At 40.7% G+C, this 22,066-nt stretch overlaps 1 protein-coding gene across 2 annotated transcripts in view; it reads right to left on the bottom strand.

Annotated features, from left to right (window-relative positions):
• The window catches only part of ddr2a (discoidin domain receptor tyrosine kinase 2a), a 154,096-nt gene that overhangs the window by 104,194 nt on the left and 27,836 nt on the right, over window positions 1-22,066 (bottom strand). The gene's annotated exons all lie outside the window — the stretch shown is intronic.

Below are 22,066 nucleotides of genomic sequence, written 5' to 3'. Positions count from 1 at the left end.
GAAGATTGTGGTCCGCTGACTCTCTGGGTTCATGAATCATTGAGACTGGTGATTGAGCCCTGGTGTTCAATGATTGGCAGGTCCTGGGTTTGATGCTGAAGATTAAGGTCCAAGGGTCAAATTGGAAGTCTGGAAGTTGAGGCCTGTTGGTGGATCCCAGAATCTGCAAATCTCTGAGTCTGCTGGGGTAGTCAAAGCCCCAATGTTTGCGGGTCTGCTGGAGAATGGAAGCCAAAAAAGATGACCTGCCCTGGGGTTAGAGGACTGTGTACGTGCATGGGTGTGAAGGAGAAACCGAGCTAGTTTTGCTGTTGCTTTGTTGATTGCTGCGTTCTACTGAGCATTACATACAAGTTATTTTGGTGCCAGAATGTACGGCGACACTTCGACTGCCCTCAGTACACACTCCATTGTGTTGGTTGTTAAGACAAATGACACATTTCATGTTATTTTTCAATGTACATGCGATAAACAAACTTGAATCTTGCAGAATGACTCCCGGCGTGCGGCCACTTCACATCACGCTTCAACTTTAGGAGTGCAGGTTAGCATTAATTAGTATCGAGTAAGATTAAGCCCCCTTGTAACTGGCAAGCGGCTAAACGTTAGCACATCAGCTGCATTCCAATGATGTGGAATGGAGAGATTCTGCCCGCTAATTTGTAGTTTACTGTATTGCTGGGGTTCCCAATTTGAGGTCCATGGACATTTTGCTTAGTGGTATTGGTCCATGGCATAAAAGATATTGGGAGCCCCTATACTATGGTATATCCAAGATAAATGCATTGGACTCTTCGATGAATTTTTCATGGACACAGAATTGATTGCAGTAGCTTTTAGCTTCTGACCCTCAGTGAGATTGTCCATAAAAACTTGAGGATCTGAAGCTAAAGGCTAATGATCTTAGGAACACATGGGAAGATTGTGCTGATGTCCTGCATGCCCGGCACTCTGGGCATACGTGGTGAGTAAGACTCATTAATGGATTACTGTCTGAACACAACCATTAAGAGCGTTGGTTTTAAATTGGACATGAAACAGCAATAATTCTGACAAGTAGATTTTGGAGAATTGTGTTCATTCCTTATTTCTATTTCATGAACAAGGCAAGGCTGGAGAAGTGATACAGCTGCAGGAACAAGTAGGATTTAAGTTTTGTTCATTATTAAGCTATTCTTCTGCAATGGGTGAAATTACAATTAACATTCATTTATCCCAATTCTTAACTTTATTGTTAAGAATTAATGGAGACAGAAAATGAAATGAATACTTAGGCGTTAAAATTATTTCATCAAAATGTTTATATTACAAATAAAAAACACACTCATCCTGGGGTCAGGGGAGCAGACACTTTCAGTTTAACCAGTATTTAAGAAATCAGAAATAGGGACCTTGAAACTCTGACCTTCCATCAGTTATAGTTCTTTTTCAGCTGATAATTATAGTGATATAAGTGCCCCAAATACTATATAATTCTACAGATGCAACTTGAAGTACACGGTTTGCTAGCTAATAGTACATCAGCAGAACCATGCTGGCTTTGGAAGTTTAGAAGAAATGCTCCCCTGGGTAACAACAATCAGTATAAGGCAGTAAAACAGTAAGTGAGTAATTCCACAGGAGCAAGCTGGAGCCAAACATCAAAAAAGCACAAACTCATGAAGCATATCTTAGTCCTCATTTCACATACCTTAGCAAATTGAGGAAGGAATATCGTGATAATCTTAATTTCCCTCCAAAAGAAATCAAACACTTCCAAATCAAACCAGCATAATAATCCTCAAACTCTAATCAGTACATTAAAACATCCAGCATCATGCTCCTAAATGGCAGAGTCCAGGTCTGAGGGAAAAGTATTTTAACATCTTGGGTTTTTATGGACAGAAGAGTTCATTAACGTAATTCCTTTGCTTGTCTGTTGCTTTCATCCAATGAAATTCTGCACAGATAATAATACAATCAAATCATTGGCTGCAGGCTTGAAATGGTTGAAGTACTTGCCTTAGCAATGATTAAATGTAGACTGCACTTCAGGATTGTAAAGCTTAAACAGGAAACTCATCAGCAACTTTACTGAAAAGTTTTCAAAGACTGAGATGAAAGTTGTGAAGCTTATCAAGGTCATACTTTGGAGTAAGTTATGGCTGTTCACACAATGCAGAAATTGAAGAACTTCCTTAACCCTTTAATTGCCTTCATTTTACTGGGGCTCTTGACTTCACATGCTCTTCAGAATTCCTAACTTCAACCTTTAAGAATCTTTCCTTGGATTCAATATTTGCCACTGAGCATTCATCCTCGAGAACTGCAGTCTGTAAACCATAGCTTTCTGCCTGTGTACAAAGGCTGCCAGGAAATCCAGACATTCTTATTTATACATATAGTTATCCATGCATGATATATCCCATGCTGGTTGAAGTCGCAGTTATTTATGAGAAGAGTGCCCTATGACAGAGTGGATTGCAGCAATACTGCTTGGATATGGATGTAAAAAGATCTCTGTTTAGTTTGACTAAAATTGTTTCTATTTCCTTCTTCACATCCGCAGCTCTTGGAAAGTTGGGCAGCTGTGGCGAATGAATGATAAATACACAGCTCACGATCCAACATGCGTCCGAAGGGACATCTGACTCAATCGTAAAAGGAAAACAGTAAGAGCAAGCATGTAGGCCACTTTCCAATCTTGTTGTTTTTTTTTAAGAGCAGCACAACTAGCAGCAGAGTTGGTAATGAATCACAAATCTATTTTAATTGGCAAAGAAAGAAGTAGAGTAAGGAGATTTTCTTTTCAATGGTAATGGTCTGAAACCCATTGTTAGGAAAATAATGGAAGCTGATTTATTGTAACATTATAAAGGAGAATAGGATAAATAAGTGGAAAGAAGAAAAATGGCAGAGCTATGGGATGAGACCATAAGATATAGGAGCAGAAGTAGGCTATTCGGCCCAAAAAGTCCACCCCGCCATTCAATCATGGGCTGATACAATTCTTCCAGTGATCCCCACTCACCTGCTTTCACCCCATACCCTTTGATGCCCTGGCTAATCAAGAACCTATCTATCTCTGCCTTAAATATACCCAATGACCACCTCCAGAGCTGCTCGTGGCAACAAATTCCACAGATTTACCACCCTCTGAATAAAGTAATTTCTCCACATCTCAGTTCTAAAAGGACATCCTTCAATCCTGAAGTCATGCCCTCTTGTCCTAGAATCCCCTACCATGGGAAATAACTTTGCCATATCTAATCTGTTCAGGCCTTTTAACATTCGGAATATTTCTATGAGATCCCCCCCTCTTTCTCTTGAACTCCAGGGAATACAGCCCAAGAACTGCAAGACGTTCCTCATACTGTAACCCTCTCATTCTTGGAATCATTCTTGTGAATCTTCTCTGAACCCTCTCCAATGTCAGTATATCCTTCCTAAAATAAGGAGCCCAAAACTGCACACAATACTCCAAGTGTGGTTTCACAAATACCTCAACAACACATCCCTGCTCTTATATTCTATACCTCTAGAAATATATGCCAACATTGCATTCACCTTCTTCACAACTGACTCAACCTGGAGGTTAACCTTTAGGGTATCTTGTACAAGGACTCCCAAGTCTCTTTGCATCTCTGCATTTTGAATTCTCTCCCCATCTAAATAATAGTCTGCCTTTTTATTTCTTTCTCTAAAGTGCGTGACCATACACTTTCCAACATTGTATTTCACTTGCCACTTTTCTTGCCCATTCCCCTAATCTATCTAAGTCTCTCTGCAGGCTTTCTGTTTCCTCAACACTACCCGCTCCTCCACCTATCTTTTTATCATCAGCAAATTTAGTCACAAATCCATTAATACCGTAGTCCAAATCATTGACATACATGGTAAAAAGCAGCAGTCCCAATACCGACTCCTGTGGAACTCCACCGGTAACCGGCAGCCAGCCAGAATAGGATCCCTTTATTCCCACTCTCTGTTTTCTGCAGACTAGCCAATGCTCGACCCATGCTAGTAACTTCCCTGTAATTCCATGAGCGCTCATCTTGCTAAGCAGCCTCGTATGCAACACCTTGTCAAAGGCCTTCTGAAAATCCAGGTACACCACGTCCACTGCATCTCCTTTGTCTACCCTGCTTGTAATTTCTTCAAAAGAAATTGCAGTAGGTTAGTCAGACAGGGTTTTCTTTTCAGGAAACCATGCTGGCTTTGGCCTATCTTGTCATGTGCCTCCAAGTACTCCATAATCTCATCCCTAACAATTGTTTCCAACAACTTCCCATCCACTGATGTCAGGCTAACAGGTCTATAGTTTCCATTCTGCTGCCTCCTACCCTTCTTAACTAGCGGAGAAACATTGGCAATTTTCCAGTCATCCGGTACAATGCCAGAATCTATCAATTCTTGAAAGATCATCGTTAATGCCTCCGCAATCTCTCCAGCTACTTCCTTCAGAACCTGAGGGTGCATTCCATTAGGTCCAGGAGATTTATCCACCCTCAGACCATTAAGCTTCCTGAGCACCTTCTTAGTCATAACTTTCACTGCACAAACTTCACTTCCCTGACACCCTTGAATGTCCGGTATACTGCTGACATCTTCCACTGTGAAGACTAATGCAAGATATGATATGAACAAAGCAGGGAGGCAGGATTAATACTAGAGAATGTCCAGTAGATTTAGAGTATGGGGAAGAGTCTTGAAGGAGATTTAAGGGGGGCCTTTTTCACCCAGTGTGGTGAGTATACGGTATTTTTTGCTGGAGAGTGTGGGATTGTTAACAGCATTTAAAATCTGTCCAGATAAACATTTGAACCTCCTGGGCATTGAAGGCCATAAGGAAAGATCTAGAAGTTGGCACAAATATAAGTGGGGCCCACAGGTCAGCTTGGACATTGATGGCTCAATGGATATTTCCTGTGTTTTCTGACATTGTAACTCTTTATATATCTTTAAGTGAGCTCGTACATGCACAATGGTTTCATTTGATCCTATAAGATACCATGATTCCCTGATAATGTTACATAATTGAGGAAAAATTCATTGGAGGGAACTACTGAGGCAGGTCTACAATGTACCATCAACTCTTTTCAAAAACCAAACTATTTCCAATAAACAAGTAAATAAGATTTCAATATCCGCAGCCTCTTGTATCACCACCAACATTTCTTTCTAGCTGTGGTAGGTTTGATTTATAGAGGACTGAGTAGGAATTGTAAAGATAAGTGGTTGTGAAGGAAACAAAAGAACATTGGATGGAATGTGGAACATCTCTGCAGAGAACACAATTGCAGTATTAGCCACACCTCAGTCAGCCAAATTATATCTACTGTGATTCAAAGTTGTAAAACAATAAAACATGACAACTTCCAAGGTGCGTGAATCCTTTTTGTAGCCACTGTATAAATAGCTAGGGTGCCTAAGACTTTTGCACAGTATTGTAGTAATTTTACCTCTTACAGGATACTGCTGACACAAAAAAAAAACAAATTTCAAGACATATGTGAATGATGATTAACCTGATTCTGATATGGGTCTGTATTGCGGACTGAGACTGAGAAGAGGGCAGGGAGAGGGGAATCATTGTTGGGAAAAGGGGAAGGGAGAGGTGAAGGAGTGGAAAGCACCATATAGAGACATTCTGTAGTGATCAATATCCAATTTTTTAGAATTAAATTACCTTGCCTGGTGTCTCAGGGCCGGATGTGTCTGTGCCTGTGCCACCTCAACCCTGGATCTTCTCTGCCACCCCTCCCTTTACCATTCACACTTCCCATTCCCAACATCCTTTGCTTCTGGCAGATCTACAAACTCATTTTCTGCTCCACATTGACAAATACAGTACTCTGCAAAGTCTTAGGCACCCTTGCTATATATATGAGCCTAAGGCTTTTGCTCAGTACTACTCACTTTCTTTGGCTCACTTTCTTTGGGTGGTAAGAACTCCATTTAAACAGTGGAGAAATAAATCTTAAACAAATGTGTATTACAAGCAATAAAATCCAGGTTCTTTGATTCAGAGCATCTCTGCATGGATCAGCTGGAACAATTCATATTAATGCAAATATTTTTGAGCCCTGATTGCAATGTTACAGAAAACAGGAACACAATAATGTAGCAGTTGGAGTAGGCCAGGCCATCCTCAGCCTGCCTCATCCTTCATGCCTGCCTCAGCACTTAATATGATCATGGCTGATCAATGCTGGTCTCAAATCCTCTTCTACGCCACTTCTCCCCACTCCTCTATTCTTTTATCTAACAAATATTCATCCTCCCTCAGTTTATATACATTTTATGATCCAGCTTCTACTACCTGTTTAGGCAGAGAAATCCAGTAATTCACCACACTCTCTGAGGAGAGGTTTCTACGTTTGAACAACTGATGTCATGAGGGATGTTTCTGAATACTGTAATTTATTTTTTCACTTGTGATAAGTGAAAGGGACTGGCCACTGATTGTTTCTGAATAAAATTATCGAAGAAGTATTTTTCAGTATAAGAATACATTGTACAGCATGAAAATCAAGAAATCAATATTTTAATTCTTGCTCCTCTCTATTAAGAGTGGTGACGACTGGAGAGTCAGTGACAGCCCGAAGAGACGGCAACCGGGGCAGAACGGGCTGGCAACCCAATCTGTGTCCTCTGAAAGGAGGACCCCCACAAAAGCTACAAAGAATCTAAGGGAAAGATACCCCCAGGGGTGCCCGAAAGGTGGGGAGGATGAGCACCCCAGTCAGATGGACACAACGACATCAGACCCAGGCAATGAACAAACGACGATGAGGAAGCAGTGTACATGTGGCAAAATCTGCAAGAACGATCGCGGCTTGAAGATCCACCAAGTGAGGATGAAGTGTTTGGCGGGAGCAGGAGCAGCACAACGCGCAGGTGTCCAACCTGGTGAGACGAAGGAGGGGCCAGGCCCGGATTCACCCCTTAGTGCCCGGAACCTCCAAGTGTTGCAAACTAATCCCTCTAACATGAAGTCTAACAGGAGGCGGATCAAATGGCCTGCAGCTAGTGGAAGCAGTTTGATGAAGATGTTAACCAAATTCTGGAGGCAACAGCGAAGGGAGGGGTTGATAGGAAGCTGCAAGCCTTGACAACAACTGTCAGCAGGCTGGATGGAGAGCGAGGTGTCTCCCAGTGGAGGTTGGTTGTAGGGGATTCGTAGCCCATTCTTTAGTGAGAGCCTTCAGCATCTTGGGCATCGAGGGAGAGAGGAAGAGGAGAGCCATCCGCAGTACCACCGATGCGGCAGAGAGGACATCAAGATGGCTGTGGCTCAAAAGAGGGGAGCCATGGAGTGATAAGTAGCTAGCCATCTGGACACAAGCTGGGGTCTGATCAGCCCCGGCTGGGTCACCGGGAGGAGGTTGTATGATGTTGAAAGACCCGAAACACCCGATGATTCCAGGAACATCACTGAAGATGTGTCCAGAAGCATCAATAGATGTATGTACACAGCAGTTAAGTATATGGCCATGCAAGAGTTTAACAACAGAAAGGACACAGGAAAATATCATGATCCCCCCCCCCCCAGAGAAGAGTTTACAATACTACATCCAAACTCATGGAAACAGAGTCTTTGGTCTGGCAGATCTGATGAACCATCAAGAAACTGTTTACTTCAATCCTATTTTGTTCTCCCCACATCCCCAGCAACTATCACACAGATTGCACCACTCTTCTGCACACTAGAGACAATTTATGGGGGCCGGTTAACCTACAAACCTGCACTTCTTTTTTGCGATGGGACCAGAACATCCTAAGGAAATCCACGTGGTGCCAGGGAGAATGTTCAAACTCCAACAGACAGAACTGAAGGTCACTGATAGAAAGTTTTTGTAAGAACTATAAGCCTCAGAGTAAAGAATTTTGTCCTCATCTGGTCCTAAGTGGCCTGTTATTTAAAAATTTGACATACAAGAGCATAAAAACTATAAGAAAGACAGCAGGAGGCTGTCCCTCACACTTGCTCCATTATTCAATAAGGTTGTAGCCGATATTTTACCTCAGTGCCACTTTTCTGTACTAATCAGGTAATCCTTGATTCTTCTAAAATTTGAAAATGTATTGAATTCTCTATTTTCAGTAAATGTCACTAAGAGAAGAAATGTCTTCTCATCTCTGTCCTGAATGGCTGACCCTTTATTCAGAGACACTCTCCAGGGTTTTGACTCACCAGCCAGGGAAACACTATTGCTGCACCTACCCTGTAAGAGTTTGGTAATTTTACATGATATTAGCTCTCAGACATCTAAATTCTGGAGACCCAGTGTACTTAATGTCTCCTCAAACCTGCCATTACTGGAATCAGTCAGAAGAAACTTTGATGTGCTCCTTCTGCAGGGATACAGAGGAAAGGGACAGTATCCTAGTATCATTAAGGTTACTGAAATCTCTTAATGTCACATTAAACAATTTCACTGCAGACTAAGGAACTGCAGTCTCTTTTCATTTATCACAAATCTTCCTCAGAACATCTGCACATCCTGAAATTCATTTACCAGCCTGTTTTAACATATGTACATTGGGGAAAACACTTGTCCTACATAATGGAGAACATAATTTGGATGTTTTTCTACGTGCTTTGTGTTGAATAGTCAATCAGACTGATGTTATGCATTGTATGGGAACTGAGAAACAACAGCCAATCACAGGGCTCTGATTGAGTAGAGGGAGTTTTGCTGGGCTGAGGGAACCAGCTACTGAAATCATACTGGGAACCTGAAATAGAAATAAAATCTGCTGGAAATTTAGCAGGTCAGGCAGCATCTGTGGAAAGAAAAACAGAGTCAACATTTCAGGTTTGAGACAAAATACAAAACCCATTTCTCCTTCCACAGATGCTCTATGACTTTGAGTGTTTCCAACATTATCTGCTTTTATATCTGGGAGCCACTTAGTAATTCTGCTTTTGAATGTAAACCTGCGTGTTGATGCTCTGCCTTATTTTAAGCCTTTTCTTACCTGCTGAGATTCTCAAACCCCAGGGACATCTACATTGGTGCTTGGAAAAAAATGTTATAATTGTTAAAATAATTTCTTTAAAATATTTCAAAGTCCAACCTGCCACCTGAGTGTTGGTTTGTTACTTGGCCCACCCATTTCCAATGCATTTAGAATGAGGTTAATAATAAAAAAAAAATTTTCTACCATCCTAGCTTTCTGGGTTAGGATTTACAATATTGTTTGATTCCTGTTCAGTTTTTCTCATTGGTTTTAAGTGTGTCATTTGGTGCAGGAAAATTATGTGACTGAGGAATCTGGTCTTCTACTGGAAACTGCCAGCCGCTGCTCGTTATGATTCATGACCATGTAATTAACACTAACCTCAGAACAAATGAGTAATATGACTAATTAGTTTGAACTGGCTTTTTCAGTTAGACTTCAAAGATACTTTGCTGAGTTGTATATAAATAGGCAGCAAGGCTGAAATACATTTTCCATTTGAACAATAAAAAGAATTGCATGTAGCAGGAGTGAACAACAACAAATTAATAAGCATGATTAAGATTATAAATAAATACAAAGGGTAAAATTGCAAGGCTCCATTGTCAACATCTGGTTGCTAATGACAAATGTTGGACAATTCATTTCATAGCTTTAACTTGTCTGAAAAAACACCGTAAAATTTATCTAGGAGTAGAAAAGTAAAACTGAATAACTGAACAAAAAAATCATAGATTTATTGAAATGTTTTATAAGTGACCTTTATAAAATGAAATGATATAATTCTTACATAACAATAAAATAGGAGAGAGGATCATTCAGCCCTTGAAGTCTGCTCCATGATTTAATGTGGTTGTGGTTTTTGGAGATACAGTATGGAATAGGCCCTTCTGGCCCAAAGAGCTGCATACAGGCAATCACAGGACAATTTACAATAACCAATTAACCTACTAACTGGTACATCTTTGGACTGTGGGAGGAAACCAGAGCACCCTGAGGAAACCCATGTGCATTGGGGAGAATGTACAAATTTTGTTACAGATGATGTTGGAATTGAACTCTGAACTCTGATATCCTGAACCAGAAGCATCAGTAGATTTATGTACACATCTTACACCCAGAGTTCATCAGTGACAACCACGAAAAGAATGGTGACGACTGGAGAGTCAGTGACAGCCCGGAGAGACGGCAACCAGGGCAGAACGGGCTGGCAACCCAATCTGTGTCCTCTGAGAGGAGGACCCCCACAAAAGCTACAAAGAATCTAAGGGAAAGATACCCCCAGGGGTGCCCGAGAAGGGGGGAGGAAGAGCACCCCAGTCAGATGGACACAATGACATCAGACCCAGGCAATGAACAAACGACATGAGGAAGCAGTGTGCATGTGGCAAAATCTGCAAGAACGATCGCGGCTTGAAGGCCCACCAAGTGAGGATGAAGTGTTTGGCGGGAGCAGGAGCAGCACAACGCACAGGTGTCCAACCTGGTGAGATGAAGGAGGGGCCAGGCCCAGAGTCACCCCATAGTGCCCGGAACCTCCAAGTGTTGCAAACTAATCCCTCTAACATGAAGTCTAACAGGAGACGGATCAAATGACCTGCAGCTAACATGACTTCACTGTGGAAGCAGTTTGATGAAGATGTTAACCAAATTCTGGAGGCAACAGTGAAGGGAGGGGTTGATGGGAAGCTGCAAACCATGACAACAATTCCCAGTGGAGATTGGTTGTAGGGGATTTGCAGCCCGTTCCTTAGTTAGAGCCTTCAGCAATTTGGGCATCGGGGGAGAGAGGAAGAGGAGAGCCATCTGCAGTACCACCGATGCGGCAGAGAGGGCCTCAAGATGGCAATGGCTCAAAAGTGGGGTACCATAGAGTCATAAGTAGCTAGCCATCTGAACACAAGCTGGGGTCTGATCAGCCCCGGCTGGGTCACCTGGAGGAGGTTGTATGATGTTGAAAGACCCGAAACACCCGATGATTCCAGGAACATCACTGAAGATGTGTCCAGAAACATCAGTAGATATATGTACACAGCATGCTAAGCGCTACTTCATCAAAATGTGGTACCCTATCCTATTCTCTCCATTATACACAAGAGACTATAGATGCCGGACCCTGATGCAATTAATAATTTGCTGGAGGAGCTCAGGTGGTTGAGCAACAATTGTGGGGGGAAATGAATTGTTGGCATTTTGGGATGAAGACCCTGATGGAGGGTTTTGACCCAAAATGTCAACAATTCCTTTCTTTCACTAGATGCCACTTGATCTTCTGAATTCCTCCAGCAGATTGTTTGTTGTTTCTCTCCATAAACCTTGATCCCCCAGTCCTAAGAAAAATCATCCATCTCTTTCTTGAATATATTTAATGCCTTGGCTTCATCTGCTTTCTGTGGTAGAGAATTCCATCAGTTCACTATTCTCTTGGAGCAGAAAATTTTCCTCATATTAGTCTTAAAAATGGCTTAATCTACATTCTTTGATCATGACGAGAATATTCACTACCATTGGGAATATCCTTTCTGCTTCTAATTTGCCTATTCCATGTTACTCCATCCCAATCTTCTAAATCCTAGTGAATACAAACTTAATTTACTCAATTATTCTCCATGTCAAGGTTCGTGGTCTGTCTACATGAAATTGTTACAATCTTCAGTGAATGTTTCAATGTGAGTGCAGTGTTCTTAAAACTGCTATGGTTGATCTTGAAATTCAACTACAGATTGGCAAATATGACGTGGCCATGTCTGAAACTTGGTTAAAGAATGGCTGCCATTGGGAGCTGAATGTCCAAGGATATACAGTGTATTGGAAAGGTAGGTTAGTAGGCAGAGGGGGTGGTGCGGCCCTGCGTGTAAGAAATAATATTAAATCATTGGAAAGAAATGACATAGGATTGGAAAGTGTAGAGTCTCTATGGGCTGAGTTAAGAAATGGCAAGGGTAAAAGGACCCTAATGGCAGTTGTATACAGACCTCCAAACAGCAGCTGGGATGTGGATTACAAATTACAGCAGAAGATAGAAAAGGCATGTCAGAGAGGCAATGTCATGATAATCATTGGGGATTTTAACATGGAAGTGGATTGGGAAAACCAGATCAGTATTGGACTTCAAGAGAGAGAATTTGTAGAATGTCTAAGGGATGGCTTTTTAGAACAGCTTGTTGTTGAGCCCACTAGGGGATTGGCTGACTGGATTGGGTGTTGTGCAATGATCCAGAGGTGATAAGAGAGAAGGTTAAGGAACCCTTAGGGAACAGTGACCATAATATGATCGAGCTCACATTGAAATTTGAGAGGGAAAAAATAAAATCAAATGTGTCGGTATTTCAGTGGAGTAAAGGAAATTATAATGGCATGAGAGGGGAACTGACCGAAGTTGCATGAAAAGGGCCACTGGCAGGAAGGACAACAGAGCAGCAATGGCTGGAGTTTCTGTTAAAAATGAGGGAAGTGGAAGACAGATGCATTCCAAATTAGAAGACATTTTCAAAGGGAAGAAGGACACTACTGTGGCTGACAAGTGAAGTCAGAGCCACAGTAAAAGCAAAAGCATACAAGGAAGCCAGAGCTAGTGGGAAGATAGAGGATTGGGAAGCTTTTAAAAACTTGCAGAAGGAAACTAAGAAGGTCATTCAGAAGGAAAAGATGAATTATGAGAGGAAGCTGGCGACTGATATCAAAGAAGATACTAAGAGCTTTTTTAAATATATAAAGGGTGAAAGAGAGTCGAGGGTAGATATAGGACCAATAGAAAATAACGCTGGAGATATTGTATTGAGAGATGCGGAGATGGCAGAGGAACTGAATACGTATTTTGGATCAGTCTTCACAGTGGAAGACGTCTGCAGTATACCGGACACTCAAGGGGGTCAGGGAAGTGAAGTATGTGCAGTGAAAGTTATGACTGAGAAGGTGCTCAGGAAGCTTAATGGTCTGAGGGTGGATAAATCTCCTGGACCTGATGGAATGCACCCTCAGGTTCTGAAGGAAGTAGCTACAGAGATTGCAGAGGCATTAACGATGATCTTTCAAGAATTGATAGATTCTGGCGTTGTAACGAATGACTGGAAAACTGCAAATGTTACTCTGCTATTTAAGGAGGGTGGGAGGCAGCAGAAAGGAAACTATAGACCTGTTAGCCTGACATCAGTGGTTGGGAAGTTGTTGGAATCGATTATTAGGATTGAGATTAGAGTATCTGGAGGCACATGACAAGATAGGCCAAAGCCAGTATAGTTTCCCGAAAGGAAAATCCTGTCTGACAAACCTACTGCAATTCTTTAAGGAAATTACAAACAGGGTAGACAAAGGAGATGTAGTAGATAGGGTGTACTTAGATTTTCAGAAGGCCTTTGACAAGGTGCTGCTCATGAGGATGCTTAGCAAGATGAGCACCCATGGAGTTATAGGGAAGTTATTTGCTTGAGTGGTCGGCAGAAAAAGAGAGTGGGAATAAAGAGATTCTAATCTGGCTGGCTGCCGGTTACCAGTGGAGTTCCACAGGGGTCAGTGTTGGGACCGCTGCTTTTTACGATGTATGTCAATGATTTGGACTACAGTATTAATGGATTTGTGGCTAAATTTGCCAATGATACAAAGATAGGTGGAGGATCAGGTAGTACTGAGGAAACAGAGAGTCTGCAAAGAGACTTAGATAGTTTAGGGGAATGGGCAAAGAAGTGGCAAATGAAATACAATGTTGGAAAGTGTATAGTCATGCTCTTTGGTGGAAGAAATAAATGACTATTATTTAGAAGGGGAGAGAATTCAAAATGCAGAGATGCAAAGGGACTTGGGAGTCTTTGTGCAAGATACCCTAAAGGTTAACCTCCAGGTTGAGTTGGTTGTGAAGAAGGCAAATGCAAAGTTGGCATTCATTTCTAGAGGTATAGAATATAAGAGCAGGAATGTGATGTTGAGGCTCTATAAGGCACTCGTGAGACCACACTTGGAATATTGTGTGTAGATTTGGGCTCCTTATTTTAGAAAGCATATACTGACATTGCAGAGGGTTCAGAGAAGATTCACGAGAATGATTCCAGGAATGAAAGGGTTGCTGTATGAGAAACATACGGCAACTCTTGGGCTGTACTCCCTAGGGTTCAGGTGAATGAGGGGGGAATCTCATAGAAACATCCTGAATGTTAAAAGGCCTGAACAGATTAGATATTAGTTATTTCCCATGGCAGGGGATTCTAGGACAAGAAGGTGCGACTTCAGGATTGAAGGACGTCCTTTTAGAACTGAGATACAGAGAAATTACTTTAGTCAGAAGGTGGTAAATCTGTGGAATTTGTTGCCGTGAGCAGCTGTGGAGGCCAAGTCATTGGGTGCATTTTTTGGCAGAGATAGATAGGTTCTTGATTAGCCAGGGCATCAAAGGGTATTGGGAGAAGGCAGGGGGATGGAGATGTCTGGAAGAATTGGATCAGCCCATGATTGAATGACAGAGCAGACTCAATGGGCCAAACAGCCTACTTCTGCTCCTATATCTTATGCTATCTCTCAATTATTTATCAATTTGGCTAGCTACTAAAGCATATGGAAGTATCTCAAATGGATGTCTTCACTAAATCTGGCAAATTCCAATGGCTACCACTTGCCAACAAAAAAGATCTTTAAGCTGAAAGAGGTAAATATATCTAAGTCCTGATGAAGGCTGTTGGGAAATAGAAATTCCATGAGACCAGTTATACATTTTCAAATTTCTTCTTTGATTTCTATTCTACAGCCCCTACACATGCCAGCTGAGGTTTAGGGCAGTGAAAATTAATTATTGGGTTGAAAGTCTTTGTGAGGGGAAAGTTCTTGAAACAATAGAGTGAAGTAGCTCTGACAGCTTTTTCCATACTTCATCCCAAATTCTGAAATTCTTTTAGGAATTCTTCCAGGATTTGAAAATCAGTCCAAAAACAAATCTGAGAGCGGAATGTGACAAAATTTGCTTGGCACAAAAAATATCCACAAACTTTTCTTACGATTTTTTTTTATTAGACAATTACCAAATGGACAACTAAGTGGAATCTGCAAGGCAATTAAAATGTAATCTCAATTCAGATTACTCTTTCTACCAACACATGGAAAACATTTACATCTGCATTGCAAATATCTTTTTCCAAAACATTACCCTGCAATGTGAAAAATATTTATCAATATCGTTCAGGATCTTGAAAAAAGTTTTGTTTGTAAAATCTGCACAATACTTGAAAAGGAATCTTTGATATGTTCTTTAGACTATGACAGGAGAAATGTACAAGAATATCAATATGAATGTTATTTTAGTGCATTTGTACATTTTATAGATGCTTCTCACAAGCTCAAGAAATTCAAAAGTGCTTTAAACAGAAAATGGAACAAGGAAATGTGACTTGTTCAAATCAGTTAGCACACAGAAGATTTAACATCACCCTTGAATGCATGAAACACCGTTGGAATTTTGCTAACATTTCTCGACAGGTACCTACTTGACAGCCAGCAGTGAATAAGTTGCAGTTAACGAGGAAATGTAATTTCAGTTAATGTTCTAAAGTAACAAAAGCGTCATCATTCTCAGACATTAACTCAGCTCAAATTCTAATAATAAGCCTGTGGTTATATTACATTATTGATTTACACTGGATGACTGCAATGGGAAAAGTTGGGAAAAGTTAGGAAAAGCAACAAAACTATGAAAGTAAAACATCCTCGGTGCGGGAATACTTCTTAATTGTTTTCACTGTCAGCGCTGGAGTAAACCTTCAGCAGCACTAATTAGAAAGGCTGGGGCTTGGGGCTCGTGTGCAGTAAATCAGCTAAAGGGGATGTGTCTGGTGACCTTAGGCTGAATTTAGTTACAAAATATCCAGCCTTATCTTTTGCAATGCCTGTGGGTTCTGCCATCAAGGAACAGGATGTTTACGAGGTTTCTTTCCCCTGTTGTTCAATTACTTGTCAGAATTTGTGGCAGAGTCAGCGGGACCACAGAGTCCTGAGTCTTGGTTGTCTGATGACTTAACTCCGTTAGCCCTATTTGTAATAGATGTCATTCTGAAGTTGCTTTCTTGACTCGTATGTTCTTGTCTTGCCCTTTTTTGGATAAATATTGGAAAGACATCTTTGATATTATTTCTACAGTTTTGTGTATTGATTTGCAACCTCACCCCATTACTGCAATTTTTGGGTTATCAATGATGGAAGAGAGTTACTTATCCCCTTCAGCCTGTCGATGATGGAATTCATTACATTAATGGCTAGAAGACCTGTCTTATTGAATTGCAAAGAGGTCAATCCTCCTACTACATTTCAATGGTTTTCTCAAACTTCATCTTGCTTAAATTTGGAGAAAATCAGATATGGCACCTCTAATCCTTCGGTTATATTTAAAGAAACTTGGAGACCATTTATTCAACATTTTCATATGATGTAGTTTGACCTTTTTTGAATCCTTTTTTTTAACTAAAAGTATACAGATAGAGGAGTGGAGTTAACGTCACTAATGATTGTATCCAATGTAATATGTTAGCCGGACTTTGTTTTAGTTTTGTTTAGCTTAGTCTAGTTTTGCTTAGCTTAATTTAGTGTTTTTTTTCTTTTCTAGTTTGGGGTTTTTTTTTTGTTTTTTTTTCATTTCCATCTGGCATAGTTTGCATTTTGTTGTTTGATTGTGGTTTTTGTATTGCTACATTTATGCTCTATTCTTGGTTGGAGCAGCTGTAATGAAACTCAGTTTCCCTCGGGATCAATAAAGTATGTCTATGTCTATCTATCTTTTACCATGTTCAATTATATTTAGAGTTGGGGAGATCTAACATACTTGCACTATCAGCAATTTTATATTTGAAAATGTTAGCTATTAATAATGTCAGCCCATTCTCTGTTTATCAATATTATTGTTATGTTTATAATTTTGAAAAGGAAGGCTTAACCCTGTCAGCAGAGTGTAGCTTCTACTGTTTTGCATGCTTTTCACCCCACACTCCTGCTTCACTGCGTAGGGGCTGTAACTAACAAATGACAAAAATGGTGGTGAGAGATTTGAGAAAGTCTGCTGATGCTGGAAATCCAGAGCAACACACACACAAAATGCTGCAGGAACTCAGCAGGTCAGGCAGCAGCAAAGGAAATGAACAAAAGGTGGTTGTTTCAGGTCAAGACCCATCTTCAGTACTGGAAAGTAAGGGGGGAAGACACCAGAATAAAAAGGTGGGGGGGGGGGGGAAAGAGGAGGAGGATGTCTAGAAGGTGATATATGAAGCCAGGGGGATAGGAAAGACAAAGGGCTGGAGAGGAAAGAATGTGATAGGAGAGAAAGTGGATCATAGAACAAAAGGAAGGAAGAGCATCTCCTTTTGATATCTTCCCCCTTCCTTTCCAGTGCTAAAGAAGTATCTCAGTTTGAAACATCGACTGTTTTTTCATTTCCATGGATGCTGCCTGACCTGCTGAGAACTTGCTTCTTTCTTTAAACACAAAGTTGATAATATCCCAGACAATCCATAATTGTCCCAGATCTCATGAGCAGCTTAACCTACCCACAGTAGCTTTATATAGAGTCATGGCAGATATTGAGTTATATCATCTCGCTAATTCAGGCTCTTTTTACCACGTTCCTCACAGCTTTGTACATTGCAGTCCCTTGGCAAGATGGAGTGGGCCAATTATGTGGCACCTCGGGTCTTCCCTGTACTCTGACAATGAATACATACTCTCAGTTTGCCCCCTTGGATGGTACGCCAGTTGAAACAGCTTCTGGGCAGTTGAGTTGAGGAATGAAAGCAGCGTAATCCTCATTTAAATAGAACCATAGGGTGCTTTGTCCAATTGCGTTCACACCGATCATCCAAGGTCCATTTGTATTCATCCCATATGTAAATACTTTTATCAACCATGCTTTTGGTTCAGGCAAATGTGACGGTCCTGGCGACAGTCCAGGCAGGAAGACGTTGGTTACAATCTGCACCCTAATTTACATGAAGCCCCCTCCTTAGTGATGACAAGCAAGTGACAGAATTGGCTTCAGGTTGGTGTTGGGTCAGTTTTCTTCACTGAATTTCTCTTGGAGCCCAAAGTCTGCACTGTGGAAATGCTGGAATAGGTTTCATGGATGTGGTTGGCTATCTTTGAGTAAAACACCCACACTAACACTTACACTCACACTAACACTCCTGTGGGTAATCTGATTCATGAATTACTGATGTTAACGTTGACAAATAATGCAACGTAGTGAGAGTAAAAATAGTAAGTAGGATACTTCACTTCGACTTTCAACTGCAGTATAAGGAACGGTTTATTACCAATACAAACTCTTCTAATAGTATATTCAAATTTGTGGCAAAACCTGAATTGTATTAGTTTTCGCATTGTGAAAGAAGGATTAAGCTAATTTCTCAGTCGGTCAGTATACTTGTTAAATATGTTGACTGATATTTGGAAGAGAAAAGAAACAAAAACTATGGCTGTGGGAAAGAACAGGGAATTGGGATTGGTTTAAGTATCCTTTTCAAGTGCTAGAACAACAATAATGGGTAGGATCGTCAGTTTCAAAACTGGAAGGTTTTTTCATACTCAGACCTGCAGATGATTTTTGCTGAATATCAGTTTAATGTATCCAGTTAAACATAGGTTAGAAAAGGAAACAGGTTTTATATTCTGCAAAGCTGCTATATTTTTAAACGACCCAAGTAACATGAGATTCCTAATGTGAGTGATCACTCCCTCCTATTCTGCTTCCATCTACTAATAACCTTCCCCAATGTACTTCCTCTTTTCCACTTTCTGGGCAGATTGAAATCACAGATATAGGCCCGGAGCTGTCTGAGGCCCAGCTTTCGTGTCCACTTCAGTTGTGGCCAATAGCTAGTCGGCTTCCCCATCCATACTTCTGTAGCTCTGGGCTACAGAACCTACAAAGGAACCCAACCAAACATGGGGAACTCTAGGTATTACCCTATGGGGTATGCTTTGGCAATTTGATTAGGCCTTGCCTGTGATGTCCTGACCATTGTGCTGGAGGGATTCCTCATTGAATATCAACTTGCACTCTTGAAATTACCACTAACTTGGAGCAGAGTAGTGCACCATTTGGTCAGATGTTTCAACTCTAACAGAATTAGTCAAGTAGTCACCCCTACCCCACCCTTACACACATGCTCTCTTGCCCCTGGTCCTGTAAATTTCATCCATTAAAGTCCGTATTCTTTTCTATTATTGAAAGTTACAACGACATCTACATCTAGTAACAGACGCAAAACACTGGAGGAACTCAGCAGGCCAGGCTGCATCCGTGGAAAATCTGAGGAAATGTCGACTGTTTACTCTTTTCCATAGCTGCTGCCTGGCCTGCTGAGTTCCCCCAACAGTTGCTGGATTTCCAGCATCTGCAGATTTTCTCTTGCTTGTGATCCACTTCTAGCACCTTTGATTCCAGATTTTAACAAATTCTCGTACAAATAAAACACGCCTCTTCTCCAACAGGTTCTTCTGTGACCCCTGTTTAAAGACCCTCTGCCTTGCATCAATTTGACTGGGAGAGGCCGATTTTTTCCATTTATTTTTCATTAACAAATAATATTAATCTCAGAAGCCTCTGTTCAACTGGGAGGAAAAACCACAATTTTATGCTTGCCCTGTGTTCATAACCACTTGTTTTTCTTTCAAGTCCATCCTCCTGCTATTAATATCCTGCACCTAACCCACTCAACATCTCTCCACCCCAAGTCAGGAATACTGAGGCTTTTTTTTTGTCTAATATGACATCATCCAAGGCTGAGCCAATGAACTCATTGACACTCAATGCCAATCTAAGAGATCTTGCTGGTTTGTATGGTGCTGCCACTGGATAAGTTGCTTTGCAATATACCAATGCTAAAACAGAAATGAGTGTTAATAATCTCCTCTCTTTAACAACAGTCTCTACCTTGTCTCTACCCTTGTTCCAAAAAGTTGAAGATGCCCTTCTTAACCCATATTTTGGTAATAGTCTGGAAAGGGCCCAACGTTTTGACATCACCAATGCAGCATTCTATCTGTATTACACAGAAGCACAAACCAAGTTTCATGCTTAAGTCTCTGGAGGATTCCTGAAAACCAGCAATAATTTCAGTTTGCTTGCTGTTTGCTTGAAAAATGAGAATGTTTTGACAATTTGCTAGCTAGAACAGAGATGCTCACTTCCATGATATAGAGTGCCTTGTCATGCTCTGCGCCCTCCCCCGACACAGATGAAATAAGAATGCAGTACGTTATATTTCATTGGGACGCCTTGGGATCTGTATATTTTGGCCCAATTAAGCAGCTGCATCAATTAGACTAAGTTACATAGAAATATTTAAAAAGATATAAAAAAAAAGACAAATGAGTAACAAATTATGCATTTAAATGAACTACAGAACAAATTAGAACACAAAATATTACAGTGCTATAAATCTGTGCATTAGTTCCAATAGTTATTGACCGAAGAATTCATACAGTGTATTCAAGGAACAAAATCAGAGCAGTCGACTAGTAGAAACAATAGACTGCCTTCATACAATATTATTGACAATTGCATCCTCCAAATCTTCATTTTCATTCTAATATTTAAGGTGATTGTTGATTCATTCACATTTTCATAGTCCCTAACTTGTTGAAGAAGTGAAATTGTTTCATTTTCACTCCCTGCCATTTCTGGCATCTTCAATCCTGAATGCTTGAAACCACAGTGAGCAAAACAGTTCTGAGTTATCATACTGCTTATTTATTACCAACTATCAGTGACAAAAATCACTGCTTTCTGAACACAGACACACACAACTGACGCTATTTAAAAACTGTTTGCTCTAAGCACCACGTAGCATCTAACAGCCGCACAAGTACACTTGACTGATGCTAGTTATAAACTGTCACTTTCCCCAATTAAGTGGCACAGTTCCCTCAAATAATCAAAGGGAATCTTCACAATTTTCTCAATTACTTTTTGTTCTTTAAGAATTGTCCCAAATGCCCTGATTAATGGATGGCCCAGTTAATCAGAATCCACTGTATTTTATTTTACAGTGAATATACAGGATAATGCAGAAGTTTGGGCACCCCAGTCAAAATTTCTGTTACTGTGAATAGTTAAGTGAGTAGAAGATGAACTGATCTCCAAAAGTCATAAAGTTAAAGATGAAACATTCTTTTCAACATTTTAAGCAAGATTAGTGTATTATTTTTGTTTTGTACAATTTTAGAGTGGAAAAAGGAAAGGAACACCATATAAAAGTTTGGGCACCCCAAAAGATTTGAGTTCTCAGATAACTTTTACCAAGGTCTCAGACCTTAATTAGCTTGTTAGGGCTATGGCTTGTTCACAATCATCGTTAGGAAAAGCAGGTGATGCAAATTTCAAAGCTTTATTAGTACCCTGACTCCTGAAACCTTGTCCCAAGAATCAGTAGCCATAGGCTCCTCTAAGCAGCTGCCTAGCACTCTGGAAATTAAAATAAATGATGCCCACAAAGCAGGAGAAGGCTATAAGAAGATAGCAAAGTGTTTTCAGGCAAATGTTTCCTCAGATGGTAATGTAATTAAAAAATGGCAGTTAACAGGAACGGTGGAGGTCAAGTTGAGGTCTGGAAGACCAAGAAAACTTTCTGAGAGAACTGCTCGTAAGATTGCTAGAAAGGCAAACCAAAACCCCCGTTTGACTGCAAAAGACCTTCGAGAAGATTTAGCAGACTCTGGAGTGGTGGTGAACTGTTCTGCTGTGCAGCGACACCTGCACAAATATGACCTTCATGGAAGAGTCATTAGAAGAAAACCTTTCCTGCATCCTCACCACAAAATTCAGCGTCAGAAGTTTGGAAAGGGACATCTAGACAAGCCTGATGCATTTTGGAAACAAGTCCTGTGGACTGATGAAGTTAAAATAAAACTTTTTGGCTGCAATGAGCAAAAGTATGTTTGGACAAAAAAGGGTGCAGAATTTCATGAAAAGAACACCTCTCCAATTGTTAAGCTCAGGGGTGGATCGATCACGATTTGGGCTTGTATTGCAGCCAGTGGCACGGGGAACATTTCACTGTTAGAGGGAAGAATTAATTCAATTAAATACCAGCAAATTCTGGAAGCAAACATCACACCGTTGGTAAAAAAGCTGAAGATGAAAAGAGGATGGCTT

Source organism: Mobula birostris, chromosome 12 (genome assembly GCF_030028105.1).
Source record: "Mobula birostris isolate sMobBir1 chromosome 12, sMobBir1.hap1, whole genome shotgun sequence".
NCBI classification, from domain to species: domain Eukaryota; kingdom Metazoa; phylum Chordata; class Chondrichthyes; order Myliobatiformes; family Myliobatidae; genus Mobula; species Mobula birostris.
The sequence above is the reverse complement of the archived record's forward strand: the minus strand, read 5'-3'. Positions and strand labels throughout refer to the sequence as shown.